The sequence below is a fragment of the Prunus persica genome, chromosome G2 (genome assembly GCF_000346465.2).
Source record: "Prunus persica cultivar Lovell chromosome G2, Prunus_persica_NCBIv2, whole genome shotgun sequence".
Classification (NCBI taxonomy): domain Eukaryota; kingdom Viridiplantae; phylum Streptophyta; class Magnoliopsida; order Rosales; family Rosaceae; genus Prunus; species Prunus persica.
In genome coordinates this window covers 8992440-9007104 of record NC_034010.1, presented here as the reverse complement: position 1 = coordinate 9007104, position 14665 = coordinate 8992440, and the positions used below count along the sequence as shown (strand labels likewise).

General features: G+C 38.2%; 1 long non-coding RNA gene across 3 annotated transcripts; it reads left to right on the top strand.

Annotated features, from left to right (window-relative positions):
- On the top strand, positions 7352 to 9814 carry LOC109947522. 3 transcript variants are annotated; one of them, XR_002270293.1, is made up of 4 exons: positions 7352 to 7620; positions 8510 to 8573; positions 8703 to 9276; positions 9554 to 9814. It is a non-coding gene; the product is annotated as an uncharacterized LOC109947522 (long non-coding RNA). The 3 variants fall into 3 exon arrangements; XR_002270294.1 differs by lacking the exon at positions 8703 to 9276; XR_002270292.1 differs by lacking the exon at positions 9554 to 9814 and having other exon boundaries at positions 8703 to 9454.

The window sequence follows — 14665 nt, the reverse complement described above, 5'->3', positions numbered from 1 at the left end:
ATAGGGGAAGATCAAAATCCAAGTTTAAAGACGGTTGTTTTAAATGTGGGTCAAGGGATCATTGGAAGAAGAATTGTCCTACATGAAGAGAGAAGAGAAACAAAGGGAAGAAGCTGGATGAAGCTGGAGTCGCAGAGGATAGCGATGGTGAGCTTTTATTTACTGATAGCATTGTTAATACTGATGCACTTGCTATCTCTTCCAGGGTTTCATCTTCTGATTGGATTTTGGATTTCAGGTGCTCATATCATATGTGTTCAAACATATCTTGGTTTGACACATATGAGGTGGACTACGACGTTGAATTTATGATAAGGGACGACTCAGTTTGTAGAGTAGAAGGAACAGGTACAATCAAGGTGAAGATGCATGATGGCGTGGTTAGGACATTGGGTATGGTTAGGTACATACCAAAGTTGAAGAAGAATCTCATATCCCTTGGTACTTTTGACAAGAATGGCTATTCCTACAAAGCCAAGGAAGGGAAGCTCATAACCTCAAAGGGTTCACTTGTGGTAATTAAGGGAGAGATTCAACCTAACTGCCTATATCAACTATGTGGTACAATGGTGACTGGTGGAGCAACTATATCTACTAAGAATGACTCAGAGGATGCTCAGCTTTGGCACTTGAGGCTAGGGCACATGAGTGAGTGAGCCAAGCAAGAGTTGCACAAATGGAAGCTTATGAAAGGAGTGCACAGTTGTAAGCTTGAGTTTAGTAAATTATGTATCATGGGGAAGCAGTCGAAGGTGACATTCAAGTAGCAAGACAAAGAGAATAGGAGCATAGGGGTGCTCGATTATGTTCACTAGGATATGTGGGGCCCGCGCTGGTCAAGTCGTTTGGTGGAGCTCGCTACTACGTCACATTCTTGGATGATTTTTCTAGGAAGGTTTGGGTTTATTTTATGAAGGAGAAATCTGAGGTCTTCACCAAATTCAAGGACTAGAAGGCAGAATTAGAGAACCTTACGGGAAGGAAGATCAAGATCCTAAGAAGTGACAATGGAGGAGAATATAAAGATGCAAATTTCTGGAGTTTTGCAAGAGCGAGGGTGTCAAGAGGCATTTTACCGTGAAGAAGATGCCCCAACAAAATGGAGTCGTGGAAAGGATGAATAGAACTCTCATGGACTATGAGAGGTGCATGAGGATTCATGCTAGCTTGCCTAAGGATTTTGGGCGGAGGCGGTTAACCACGCTTCCTATTTGGTTAACTGATCGCCATCGAAGTATCTTGATTTTAAGTTTGCAGAAGAGATATGGTCTAATAATCTATTGATTATACTAATATGAAAGTATTTGGATGCAGTGCCTATGATCTCATGCCTAATGATGAGAGAACCAAGTTGAAACCAAAGACTCTTGAGTGCATATTCCTCGGCTTTGAGAGCGGTGTGAAAAGTTTCAAGTTATAAGATCCAATGAACCGGAAGAAAATACTTAATAGAGATGTTATGTTTGATGAGAAGACCATGCCTATGATCAAAGTCAAGAAAGCAGAGGCGAAGGAGGATGTTGTTGAAACAAAGATAACCGTTACAATTTCACCAAGTAGGGTATTCGGGGAAACTTCAAGTATGCAGCCAACTGAAGACTGAGGTGGAAAAATTTGGGCAATAACAACAAACTCAAGATGATGAAGAAGAAGAGGCTCAAGTTCAAGTGGAGTCGCCATCTATAGCTAGGTCCAGGTCCAAGAGAACCATCTGTTGAGGCCCAAAATTCCAAGAGGCTAAGCCCAGATTAATTCTTGGCCCAACACAAATAATTGAACGCAAAAGAAGCTCAATCAGAACAAAAGAGAATTTGTAGGACGTACCAATACAAGCTACGGGCCACGTATCATGCCAAGCAAGCACGTACAAAAGAGCCCAGAGCATACCAACTTTACAAAATCACGCTCACATATCCATTCGGTGTTACTTGCCCCGATTATAACCTATCACGACATAATAATAAAACTCAAGCACAAGCGTAAATGTCATGCAAGAAGAACCATTATTCTAACACCAAGCTATGCCACAAGCTTAAGTGGGCCCAAGCCACAAAATTACCCGGGGCTTGCTGAGAAGGTTGTGGTGTGGATGGGTACAAGCATTCACTAGGCCCATTTAAAGGATCAAGAAATGAGAATTTTAGGCTACTTGGGAGCACCAAAACTCAAGCCCATTTCTTGGCCCCAAAAACATGGGCTAGCATGAGAGAGAGAACATGACCCAATGCCTTAGGAAGAATATAGTAGTTTGCTTAGAAAACCCAATGTTAATTAGAATGCCCAAATACTTTGTTAAAAACGCAATAGGCAAACTGCTTCCAGCAGCTTGACGAAAACAAGCTGACCAGTTGCTGAGAGTAGAATATCATCGACCCATGGCCTTGGGAAAAGCCCAGCCCAACACTCTATAAAATATCTAGCAAACACGTTCAGCCTTTGCCCAAATGAGTCAACGGAAGCCAACACAAAAACTAGAGGAAATCCATGCGAGCAAGAGGTTTACCCGTTGGGTAAACAGCATGTCCATTCCCACCTTTTTCTCTGTTAGCTCCTATAGGAAAAATCGAGAAGAAAGTTAGTGGTGCTTCACTCCTTTGGAGAAAGACCAGCCATGCCAAAACCTTGGAACCACAAAGAACTCCTTACCTATGCACCTTGGATAAGAGAATTTCACCAAAGAAGATAAAGTGGAAAGAAGTAACGAAAAAGGAAGGAAAAGGTTAGATGAAATTAGGGTTCTTTGTGGCTATAAAAGAAGGCTTCTGCTACCCAGAAAACCAATCCATTCAGGGCCTGACCAAGCTTTATCAAGCAACTGAAAATTTACCCAAGCCACCCAATCTTCTTCTTTGTTTGTTTTCTTCTTCCCTTAAGGAAGAAATCATTCTAATCTTCCTCTGCCCACCTCAAACCCTTGTTCTCTGTAAGAAATTCATGCTTCTCTCCCTCTCAAATTGCTAAACTTGTGAAAGCTTAGCTCCCATGCCACAAGCTTCTCAAGCTAAGCTAGTAATCGATTTATCATGTTTATTTGGCTATTGCTGAAAAAAACCTAAGAGTGTTTTTCTAAAGTTTCATCAGACTTTTCAAAAACTCTTTTGGGAGCTTAGTTTCAAACTCAGGCACTTGGGGAATTTTGTTTCTTTTTCTTCTTACGGCAGCCCAAGCCCATTCGTCAGGCTGCTGGAACAAAAATACCCCTACACCATCAAACCTCCTCAACATGAGTGAAGGTGTAACACCCCGACCCAATTTAAATGTCTTTATCAAATTTATATTCGTGAATTTACAATTTTTCCCTTTGGGATAGGGTCACTTTAGTCACTTTTTAATCCGGAAGGATTTTGGGGAAATGAGTAGCACCATTGCTTAGAGCTCACTCTCATGAGTTCGTAGGCACATAGTGGGTTCAATTCGGAGTTAAAACAAAGAAGTTGTGGTCTACGGAAGTGCAGAGGCACAATTGTAATTTTTCTAAAGTTGGATTTAAAACAACCGGTCAGCTCTCTCTCTCTCTCTCTCTCTCTCTCTCTCATTTCTCTCTTCTCTCCCTCGCTATGCACTCTCTCTCCTCTCTCAGTCGGCGATTTGTCGTCGTCCGACGAACAAATTCCAAGAAACTTCTGCCAAAATTCTCACATATCTCTCCTCTACCCAACCCATCCCTTTTCCTAGCTCAAAAACCTGACGTCTAGTGACTATAATGATTGTAATTTTTGGCAAATTTTTGACGCCGTTTCTGGCAATTTCGGCGACTGTTTCCGTCGACCAAGGTATGGATCTTCATCCTATTGACTTGCTCTAGCTGTTAGTATAGGTATCTTGGATCAATTTTGAGATTTTACAAATCGTTCAATATACCCATTTTAGCGAACGGTTTTGGCTTTGATAGTTGCGGTCAATTTTTGGTCGTGGTCCAAGACCAAAAGTTATTCCCCTATTTGTGTTTGACATGGTGGTATAGGTATACAATCCCCTTCAGTTGAGGGATCCCTCAAATAGTGTTATGCACTCAGTTGTTGGATCTCTTTTAATGAGATCTTGCGGCTGTGGTTGTTTTTAATGTTTTAACCTGTTTTCTCTCTAATGACCCGCAAATACAATCACCCGAGAAAAGCTAAGGCACACATGCAAAAAAGAACGACAGAAGGGGAAGAGCCCACCATTTCACCATCGCAAGCTAAAGAGCAAACCCGCCGTTGCGAGCATAGCTTGCGAGATTCCTATAGCAATTAGGTATGAGTATCGGTGGCTATGGTTTTTTTTTTGTTCTCTCTCTTTTCTCCATTTGGGTTGCGGTTTTTGATTTGGGGTTCTAAGATAGGTTTCTAATCTGGTTTGAAGATTTCTGAGCAAGCGGTTGAGATTACACCTGATTTTTTACGGGTTTGTTGATTTCGAGTATCATGCATATCTGATTTCTGAGAGGGTTCTAATGGATATGAGAAAATAGAAAACCATTTGATCTTCTTGATTATTCGAATAAACTTTGATTTTTGAACAGCTTTCTCTACTTTGTGTTGATTTTTATTGAGTTTCATTCATGCTTCTCATTTTTTTTAAAGAAAAATAAATGTCAATGGGTTAGTTCTAGGACTCATAATCTGCAATAATAGGGAGAATGAGTTTGTAAAAATTTAGGTGGTTTACTTATTGTTGTTAAGGTAACAGATATAATTGTTTGAATTGGTTATGGAATGCAGAAAAATGGCCTAAATTTGTTTGAATTTGCTGAGTGATAAGCAGGTATGGTATCCTGGGTTATGGTTGTTTAAGTATCTGGACTGAGTTTTGAGAATTCATCAACAATTCTACTATTTTTTTTTCTTATTGATTACTGTAGTTTTGGGTATGATTTGAGTATTGTTTTTGCCTTTTCCTCTGCTTCCTGGTTCATCCTTAAGAGTTGTAATATCATGGCAGGTCATACTGGTTTGTTCCATGCCTTGATACCTGTGTATCAAGTTATGAAAGAACATTTATAGTGACTAGAAGCAAGGGCAACACTATAATTTCATTTTCTCTATTTGTCCATAAGGCAGTCGTGGGCTTATTTTTCCCTCTCTCCACTACTGATAGAAACTTGATCACCTTGATTCATATAGATTGCAAGCACTATATAACACACTAAGAATCTCTATCTGTTGTGTCTCCTTGTCTCTGTATGCGGCCTGTGTGTTTATAGATGATATAAAGCAGATGTTGCCTTGGTCTAGGCATAGATCACATGGGAAGTATTAGAGCTATTGCTTCCATAAAAAAACAAGTACAGACTTTGTTAGCGGTAGTACGTGAGTACTTATGCAAGCCATCCTTTTTCCAGTTTATGTCTCATATTTTGTTTACAATTGCAACCTATAATGGTGATGCTTTCAATAGTTAAATGATTACTTGCATTGTGACCACAAGTAGGATACCTCTGTTGAGTTCTATTTAGCTGATTAAGGTGTTACGAAAATATATTAGTCATTGATAATACACATTCGAAATTGTTTTTGTACTTGCTTATGAGATTGCTTATGAGTTGTTAATATGCAATTGAAATTGTTTTTTGCTAGATAAAAAGTCTAATGTAGCAATGAAGTTCGTGCAGAAATTTTAAGGAGATAAAGGTCTCTCTCATATATGAATCGAAATGGTTTGATTTGAAATGCGCATATGGTTGTGTCAAATTTCTGTGGAGGAAGAGCTTTGAAAGAGGCAGCAAGAATTATTTAGTTTTTTTTCATTGCAGTGTTTGTACTACTTTTGAGGTTGTGTGTAAACTTCTCTTCTGTTAAGATGAGTAGTTGTTGGGGGCCTGTTGATTTGAATCCAAAAGAAAATGCTACCTATATTCAGAGTGGAAATAATAATGATCAGAACTTTCTGGTTGATGAGATGAGTTTGTATGTGGAAAATATGAATAATTTATATGCGGACAGTGATGAATTGTCATGCAACTTTCAAGTCGACTTAGGAAAATTAGCATGCGTGGCTTTTGTGCGAGGAATGTATAATTATGCAGAAATTTTGAAGTTTTAAAGCTAACAAATAAATATCTCTAAACTACCATGAACCTTTTTTCCCACGATCAAACGTTGATAATTACAAAGCCCAAGTGACAATACCTTGATACAACAAACTTAATTTAAATTTACATCAGGTTATCTAATTGAAGGCATTGAGATATGAATTGTATACACACGCATAAAAGAACAAGTATCGCTAAACATAAATGATCCTAATATCATAGAAACTCTGTGAGCCAAGACCTTCATCTATTAAAGCCAAACTTAACATTCTAGTGCAAAAATAGTCATCTGGTTGGTTTTGGCCATAGAGCATGTAAGGAAACAAAAACAAAAGAAACTGATAAATACCTTCCATTATCATATTTCCTTCCTGCAAGTAGAAAAATTTCATATAACTCAAACACTATAAGCATCTGGAAACAAGATACACTCTAGGTACTGAAATCACAATCATCCTTTAGACTTGACAGATGTTTCGCATAAAGCACCTTGATTTACAATGGTATTCTTAGTGACAAACTACTTACATCCGAAGTCCCAACCATAAGATTTCTAGGAATTGAGACCTCCGTAAATTCTTGACTAATAATTCCACGACCCTTCCCCCCCAATTGCACCCTCAGTACACTTAAGTTTGTTCCTCCAAGATCCAATGCGTAAAACTACCCTTTCTCAATCCTGAAACACGGAAGTAATGACAATAGGCTAGCTTAAACATTCCACCAGAAATGTTTTGTATAACACGACGGTTTCTAGGACTATGACACATACATACAATTCACTCATCCAAATTATATAAGAAGATTGATCAAGAAGAGATAAACATACAAACAAACAAAAAAAAGGATAAATCAACACCATTCTGTAAAATTCTGATTAGCCCTATGACAAGTGTATGAGAATCCAACTAAAAGTTTCAGAGACTCAAAAAAAGGTGATAAAGAACATAAAAACATATTGCTTCAAAGACTTGGAAGGAAAGTGACATTTTTTTAATTTGTTTACCATAACCAATAGTTACATTTATTTAAGGTTTTCTAGATTCTCTTTTATATTAATATGTACTTTGTAAGAACCCAAGCCAAAATATCTAAAAATTGAGAGCCAAAAGACGATTTTGCCCTCGCATATTTTAAAAGGGGAAAATTTGACTTTTTGATCGGAAAAGAATTTGGCAATTCCGCTTATGCCGTTGCGTAGAGCACGGCGAAATGAGTTCGTAGACATGGAGTAGACCCGAACCGGAGTTGTAATGAAGAAGTTACGGTCAAAATACTCACGAGGGCAAAATGGAAATTTTGGGAGATCATTTTTTTTAAATCTGTTTTCTTCTCTCACTCTCTCATTCTCTCACTCTCTCTCTCTCTCTCTCTCTCCCTCTCTCTCTCCCTCCCGAGAGTTCAGAAAAACCAGAAGGGCAGCCACCTTCCAAGCCACCCCGACCCTCCGGAACGGACCCAGCAGCACCGGCCAGCTCCCGCCAGCAACCTCAGCCCGTCCGCCGCCCCTGCTGGAGCCGCTGGAAACTGCTGGAAAACGCAGCAGTTTTGGCCGATTTTCCAACCTCAGTTTCTCCCTCATCCGGACACCAAATCAGTCGTGTGAGGTATCTATATCTAGCTATTTTTCGTGCTCTAACTGATGGTTGGCTGGGTTTAGATCGATTTCACCTTTAGGTTGCTTAATTTTCGATTTGAAATTGGCCGAACTTCGGCCGCCGGAATCGGCCCTTTCCGGCCACTTTTCGGGGGTTGTCCAAGAACCAAAGTGACTCCAAATGGGGTGTTTTACCTAGGGTAGGAGTTTGGAGTCTCGGTTCCAAGATTGTTTTTCGGCACACCCGAATCGCTTTGGACACCCAATCGGTCCGCGCGTGTGGCGGCGCGTGGGCCAGGGTGGTGGCACGGCTCTGGCCAGTTTTGAGACCCTCGTGCCATCACGAGCGCGTAGGATTTCGCGGAACTCAATTCGGAGTCCGTTTGAGCCCCGAACGGATTTTTCCATAATATGCGATTTCCGGGTGCAGTGTCGTCTAGCCGTTGGATCGCACCCCATTTTGGATATGTTGTCCTACATTGTTTCAGGATTGTGTAGGATTCAACGGATTTCGAATCGGAGTCCCGGATACTCCGGAATCGCGAACCCTAGGGCTAGGGTTAGGGTTTTAAGCGATAGCGCGATTTTGGCCAATCCGACCGTCCATTTCGGACCAAACTCGCAGGACATGGGTTTTACACAGTGAGGAACCTCTAGAGAATCCCAGATCGGCCATCGGAGATCGTGGACCCCACGGAGTTCCGGATCGGCCGGTCTAACAATTTATCGCTTGGTAAGGTTTCCGGTCTTTTAAGGCCATTCTAATTATCTGAAATGCTACAGTGGGCATAGAGTTGACTTTACAATGAGAGCACGCATTTCTAGGAGCCGGGGGTCAGGGTATTTAATTTAATGTTTTTATTGAGCAGTTTAGTAATTGAATATTCATGGTTAAACAGGCATCAGAGGCCAAACTGAACCACAGGAGGGACCTTCAAGAGGTCCAGCTAGCTCGGACCAGCAGTGAGTGGACCTTTCTTGTTTTAAATGATTTTCTGAATCAGTTTTATTCAGTGTGATTTATTCCTATGAATTTAAAGATTCCTTCTATACATTGCTTAGCTGATTTTGCTAAAGTTATTTGGACAACAGACTTTGAGATTTATGATTCAGAAATATCTAGCTCAGATTTTATCAGAATACAGAGGATGTCAGATTTTATCCAAGATAATTATTTTAGACCACCATGAATTATAGAAAGCAGAGTTTGAGTTTTCTATCAAATAAAAAGGGCAGCACAGTTATAGATTGAATAAAGATTCAGTTATTCATCAGATCTTTCAGAAATATTATGATATTTATATTTGATATTTTCTCAGCAGTTAATATTTTCTTAAACCACTGTGGGTACCCGGTTACAGAAACAGGTGGCCGTCAAATAAGACGATGTCTACGGACATCCAGATTGCCTTCGGTTTATGTTGCCTTCGGATATGATGATGTCTACAGACATCCAGTTTACTTTCAGTTACGTCAGTGCACTTGACATTTGCCTCACGAGTTTTGGGGACGCCCGGACCATGAGTGCCAGGATTGCGGATCAGGCTGACTACGGTCTCCTGAATCCTGCCAGTTTGCGGCTCGGATACACTATGTGTCGCCGAGACCTGCCAGGGGAATTGACAGATTTACAGAGGATTTGACAGTTTTACAGGGGTACACCTAGGTGGTAGTTTTAAAGAAATTTCAGTGCTTTTATGCAAATATTGATTTCAGTGATTTTACTCAATATTTCCTTGGTATTGAGCATATCCTACATCTGGATATATATATATATAGATGTATATATTTATGTGAATGCTTGAATTTACCCTAATTCAGTGCAGTTTACATATTCAGTTTTATGATTATCATTGTTTTTACAGTAGGGGTTATTATGTTCATACACTGTTTGAGAACTCTATTTTAGTCCACTCACACTTTTAATGTTTTGCGCCCCCCAGGCCGTAGAAGAACGAAGGAAACCACTCGGGCCATCATCCTAGCTTCCGACCCACCACCAAAGTGTAGGAGTTCGTTGTAACTCTTTTGTAAATCCTGTAAATTTGTATAGAAATGCTCTGAGATCTTGTTGAACATAAGGAACTGGTAGGATTTTTGAGACTGTTTGACAGGTGGAAGACTTTGTGTTTGGTCAAAATACAGGGTAGACTCTGCCGGATTTTCGGCAGAAGTCGAAAGTAAATTTTAAGAAATTTGTTTAAGAAAAGGGTAAAAAGGTCATTCGTGCCCGGCATTCGCCAGGTGTCGGACACGCACAGGATTTGGCTCGGATTCCAAAGCGGAAATTGGGTCGGGTCCTGTCAACTTGGCTTACTTTCTTTATGCTGAAATTGTTTAAGCTCACAAAATCATCTACTTTCACTTTATAACATACAAATGTTATATCGTTTGGCAATGTGCATTCTGGTTTTGAAAATAAAAAATATTCCATGCAGACTTAGAAGGATTAGTTAGGCCATTTTTCTGCATTCCATAACCAATTCAAACAGTTATATATGTTACCTTAACAACAATAAGTAAACCACCCAAATTTTTACAAACTCATTCTCTCTATTATTGCAGATTAGTGAGTCCTAGAACTAATCCACTGCCATTTATTTTTCTTTTAAAAAAAAACAAATGAGAAGCATGAATGAAACTCAATAAAAATCAACAAAAAGTAGAGAAAGTTGTTCAAAAATCAAAGTTTATTCGAATAATCAAGAAGATCAAATGGTTTTCTGTTTTCTCATATCCATTACAACCCTTTCAGAAATCAGATATGCATGATACTCGAAATAAACAAACCCACAAGAATCAGGTGTAATCTTTATAAGTCTAAGAAAGTGTGCACCAAAGACTCTCTAAATCATATTTGAGAGAAAGATAAGATGTTCATACAATTGGAGTTAATCTTGAAACCAAGAATAGTGTTCAAGTAGAGGGAGTGGTCCCTTTGTTGTTGGCTCTCCCTTTGATGTTGATTCTTCGCCTTGTAGCTATCCAAATAAGTATAAAGATATGCACCTCCCCAAAGCTCTTCACCAAGGATTGAATGGGATGAGAGAGTGAGTAGACAAGAAGTGAACAATGGTGCTAGCACCCTCACTTGATGTGATAGATTGAAGAGGTTAGGGAGAGAGAGCTTGATGTTTTCTCTCTTCCAATTTCACCAACTTGAAAACCATAGGATTATAGGATTCTATAGCCACAAACTTATAGGATCAAAAATATCACAAGAATGACAAAAATGCCCCCAAACCCTAGTGTAGCCACACACCTTCTTTGTGTGTTATCTTTTGCTATATTGGTCCAACACATTAATCCGATAAAAAAAATTTAACGACGTCTTCAACACGTCATGAAATACTTATACGACGACGCATAATGTGCGTCATAGATGTTTTCCTATTTCGCCTTTTTTTTGCACAAAAATTCTAATTTCGCACATTCCCTCTGGAACCCTCTCGCTCTCTGACCCTAACAAAAATTTCGCGCTTGTCTCTCAGCCCCAAATCCAAACAACACTCCCTTCCTCCTCCAGACCCAAACCCTAAAACTCTCTCTCTCTCTCTCTCTCTCTCTCTCTCTCCTTCGACGAAAAGTATGACCTTAGAGCGTTGTAGGTAGGTGCTGTGTCTGTAAGTTCTTTTGCTCGCTCTTTCTCTCCCCATCTCTGTTTCCTTCTCTTTGTTTTTTGTTGGTCGAATCCATCTCTCAGTTTTAATTATGAATCTGAATTTTTTTTCCTTTTTTATTTTTCAAATTCCTCTTCCTCTGCAGCTAAGGATCAACGCCACCAACCCATTACCACTGACTGCTCCACGTTTTGGTAAGAATACTTTATTTTTTTATTTGAGTTTTATTTTCTTTTGGTGTTTGAGGTTAAATGTATCTGGATTTTCTGGGTTATATTGATTATATGAGTTTTGTGGGTCACAACACAATTGATCTTTTTAATTTGACAGTAATATGGTTTTACAGATTTGCATAGGTCTTTTTAATTTGATAGTAGGAAGAGGTGCTTCAATCATCATAATTTATGTCTGACATTCTAGTCAATTGTTTTCACACATATAATATTGATAACTTCTTATATAAGTATAGGTCTTTGTGTGTACTCTCATGATTCTTAAGGAAGCTTGGAATTCTGATTTCGGTAACTTTTCATTCTTAAAACTATGAGATGTGTCCTTTTAGTTTTTTATTTGAAGCGGTTCGTTAATGTCAAGAGTTTTTATCAAATCATATATTCCACATGATCAGTTTCACAAGCACTAGATGGTTCTGATTGTAGATCTCTTCAACTACTCTAAAAGGTAAGAAAGACTATAATCTATGTTCCCAACAGCTGTTAGAAGTCCTTGTACTGATCTTGCTTGTATTTTGCAGTTATGGTTTACTTCACTTCATTAACAGAGGCAGAGAAGGAAAAAGCAGTGCAACTTGGGATAAACCATACTCATGGAACTAGTTCATCGAAATGGTTAGTTTCTCTCTTGTAATTGTAAAATGTATGTCCATGACTGTCTTTATTGCAGCTTGCATATCATTATTGTTTGGTTAATGCAGTGCATGTGGTGTTAGGAAATTATACCATCAAGAATGCCTAGTTATGTATTGAAATAGTTATGTAATAAATGATTATGCTCTATTTGGTTATAGAGAGAAGTTTTTTTTAGACAAATGGTGACTTGTAGATTCTTTAATTTGTGGTACCCAGCTAGCTACATTCTGGACGAAGACATCCCTTGTGCACATAAACTCTATTTGGTTTATGATAAAGTATGGGCTTCGTGTTAAGGAAGGTAAGTTAAGCGTGGCATTTAACTATAGAAGTTCTTAAAATGTTGAATGAATTTGTTTGATATTGTTTAAGAGATGGGCTTTGAGGTTTGATTTGTTAGTCCTCTCTCTCTCTCTCTCTCTCTCTCTCTATATTATTGATGATCTTGGCTAACAATAGCTTTGATATTTTGATTGATGAAGAAGCTTCATGTGTTTGAAGTTATTCACTCAACTAAATTCTTGTGAGTTCCTCATTTTTTTCATTTTCATTCTTTAGAATATCTCTGCATGATCACAGCTAATGTCCAATTGATGGTTTTATTTTCAAGTAGTTCGTAACAGGTCATTTGGTTCTCTCCTTTTTTTTTCCTTCCTTTTTTCCCCTAATGTTATAGGTCTGCAACATAAATTTAGAAGTTATAACAAGTACTGTTGAAATAGTTTCTTGGAAATGGTTTATAAAGGTTAAAACTTGATTTTTCAAGCCAAAATTCTAGCCTATTCATAAAAAAAATAACAGTTTGATTTCACACTTCATATTAAACACAACCAAATATGCATTTCCTTATTTATAGAAAATTTAGAGCACATACTTGCTCTAGTGATTTCTAGACCTTCAGTCTCATTTTCTGATCTTGTGTTTTAAAGCAGGTGTGGTTGTAATTATTTTGGTACCATTTACACCCCCTTTTGGACATGAAGCATCACATCTTCTCAAACTATCATAGAGATTATCTTTTTGGATGTTTACTTTGTTTTGGACAGTGCAAGTATCAAATCTTCTCAAACTTCATAGGATTAACTTTGAGGGATTAGTTAAAGACAATTTTAATGTACTAGAATCATTTTGAATAATAGAAATATAATTTAGAGTACTTTGCCTTTGTGTCTTCATTTTTGCTTTTATATATTAATTTCTTTTTGCATAATTAAAATGATGGGATATATAGATATTAAGAATTCTTATTAAAAACAAAATAAAGAATTTCAACGATGTCTAAACCGTGTCATGAAAAATATTTCAATGACGTCTCATCAACATCATTAAGTTCAAGGACGCCAAGTCCGCATCATTGAAACCCCATTCCATGATGCGGAAAAGATGTCATATTTTGAAAAAGTTTCCACGACACGCCATCCACGTCATTGAAACCTCATTCATGATGTAGAAAAGACGTCATGTTTTGAAAAAGTTTCCACGACACGCTATCCGCGTCATTGATATTGCATTCCATGACGCGAAACAGACGTCATGTTTTGAAAAAGTTACCACGACATGCTATCCGCGTCATTGAAACCTCATTCCATGATACGGAATATACATCGTGTTTTGAAAAAGTTTCCATGACCCCCTCTTTCGATGACGCGGGTTACGACGCCCAATCCACGTCATTAAATGTCTTCCAAGATGCAAATCATACGTCATAGAAGGGTTTTTGTGTTGTAGTGTAGACTACCAAAAATGATAAATGAAACCGACATGAAAGAACACTAAAACTAATATGGAGAAGTAAAAGGATTGTGTGATTACTCATAACTGAAGAGGGTTTTGGCTTTGTTACCTTCACTGACCCATTCGTGATTAAGAAAACATTGGAAGTACAACACTACATCTTCAGTACGAAGGTCGATTTCAATTTGCTCTTTTTTTTGTTTGGGGGGGGGGGGGGGGGGGGGGGGCGGAATTTAATTTATACACCATAGGTGTTGTTTTGAATTTTTTTTGACTCATTAACACTACAAAAAAAAAATTACATCAAACTTATTACAAAATTTTCATTAATTTTGACTCGTAATAGGGGATGCATTGAATGGAAGGTCTTACGCATCTTTGTTTGTTGCTACTATTGAAGAGTTCTATTATAATTGTTTTTTTAAAAGTAATCAACTAGTTTTCTTAAACTTACATTAATTTTTGTGTTCATTTAAAATTCTTGATTTGACTTATTTTTAATTTGGGTAGGGTATTCCAAATTATAATTATGAGGTCGATGTGAAATCTGCTTTACCAAAGGGAAAGACCCCCAAAACCAAGAGGACGAACATGTTGAAGCTGAAGCATAGACCAATAAAATTTTGTGGAGGATTTACCACATAATCTGACACAAGAAGAATTCAAGATATAATTGGAGAAGTTGGGCACAATTTCATATAGGATTATAAAATATCAAGGAAAACCTCCAGTCCAAAGGGTTCAATTTCATCTCATTTGATTCAGAAGAGGATGTGGATGAAGTCACCAAGGAAACCTATCATGAACTGAATTATAAATTTGTGGATTTGAA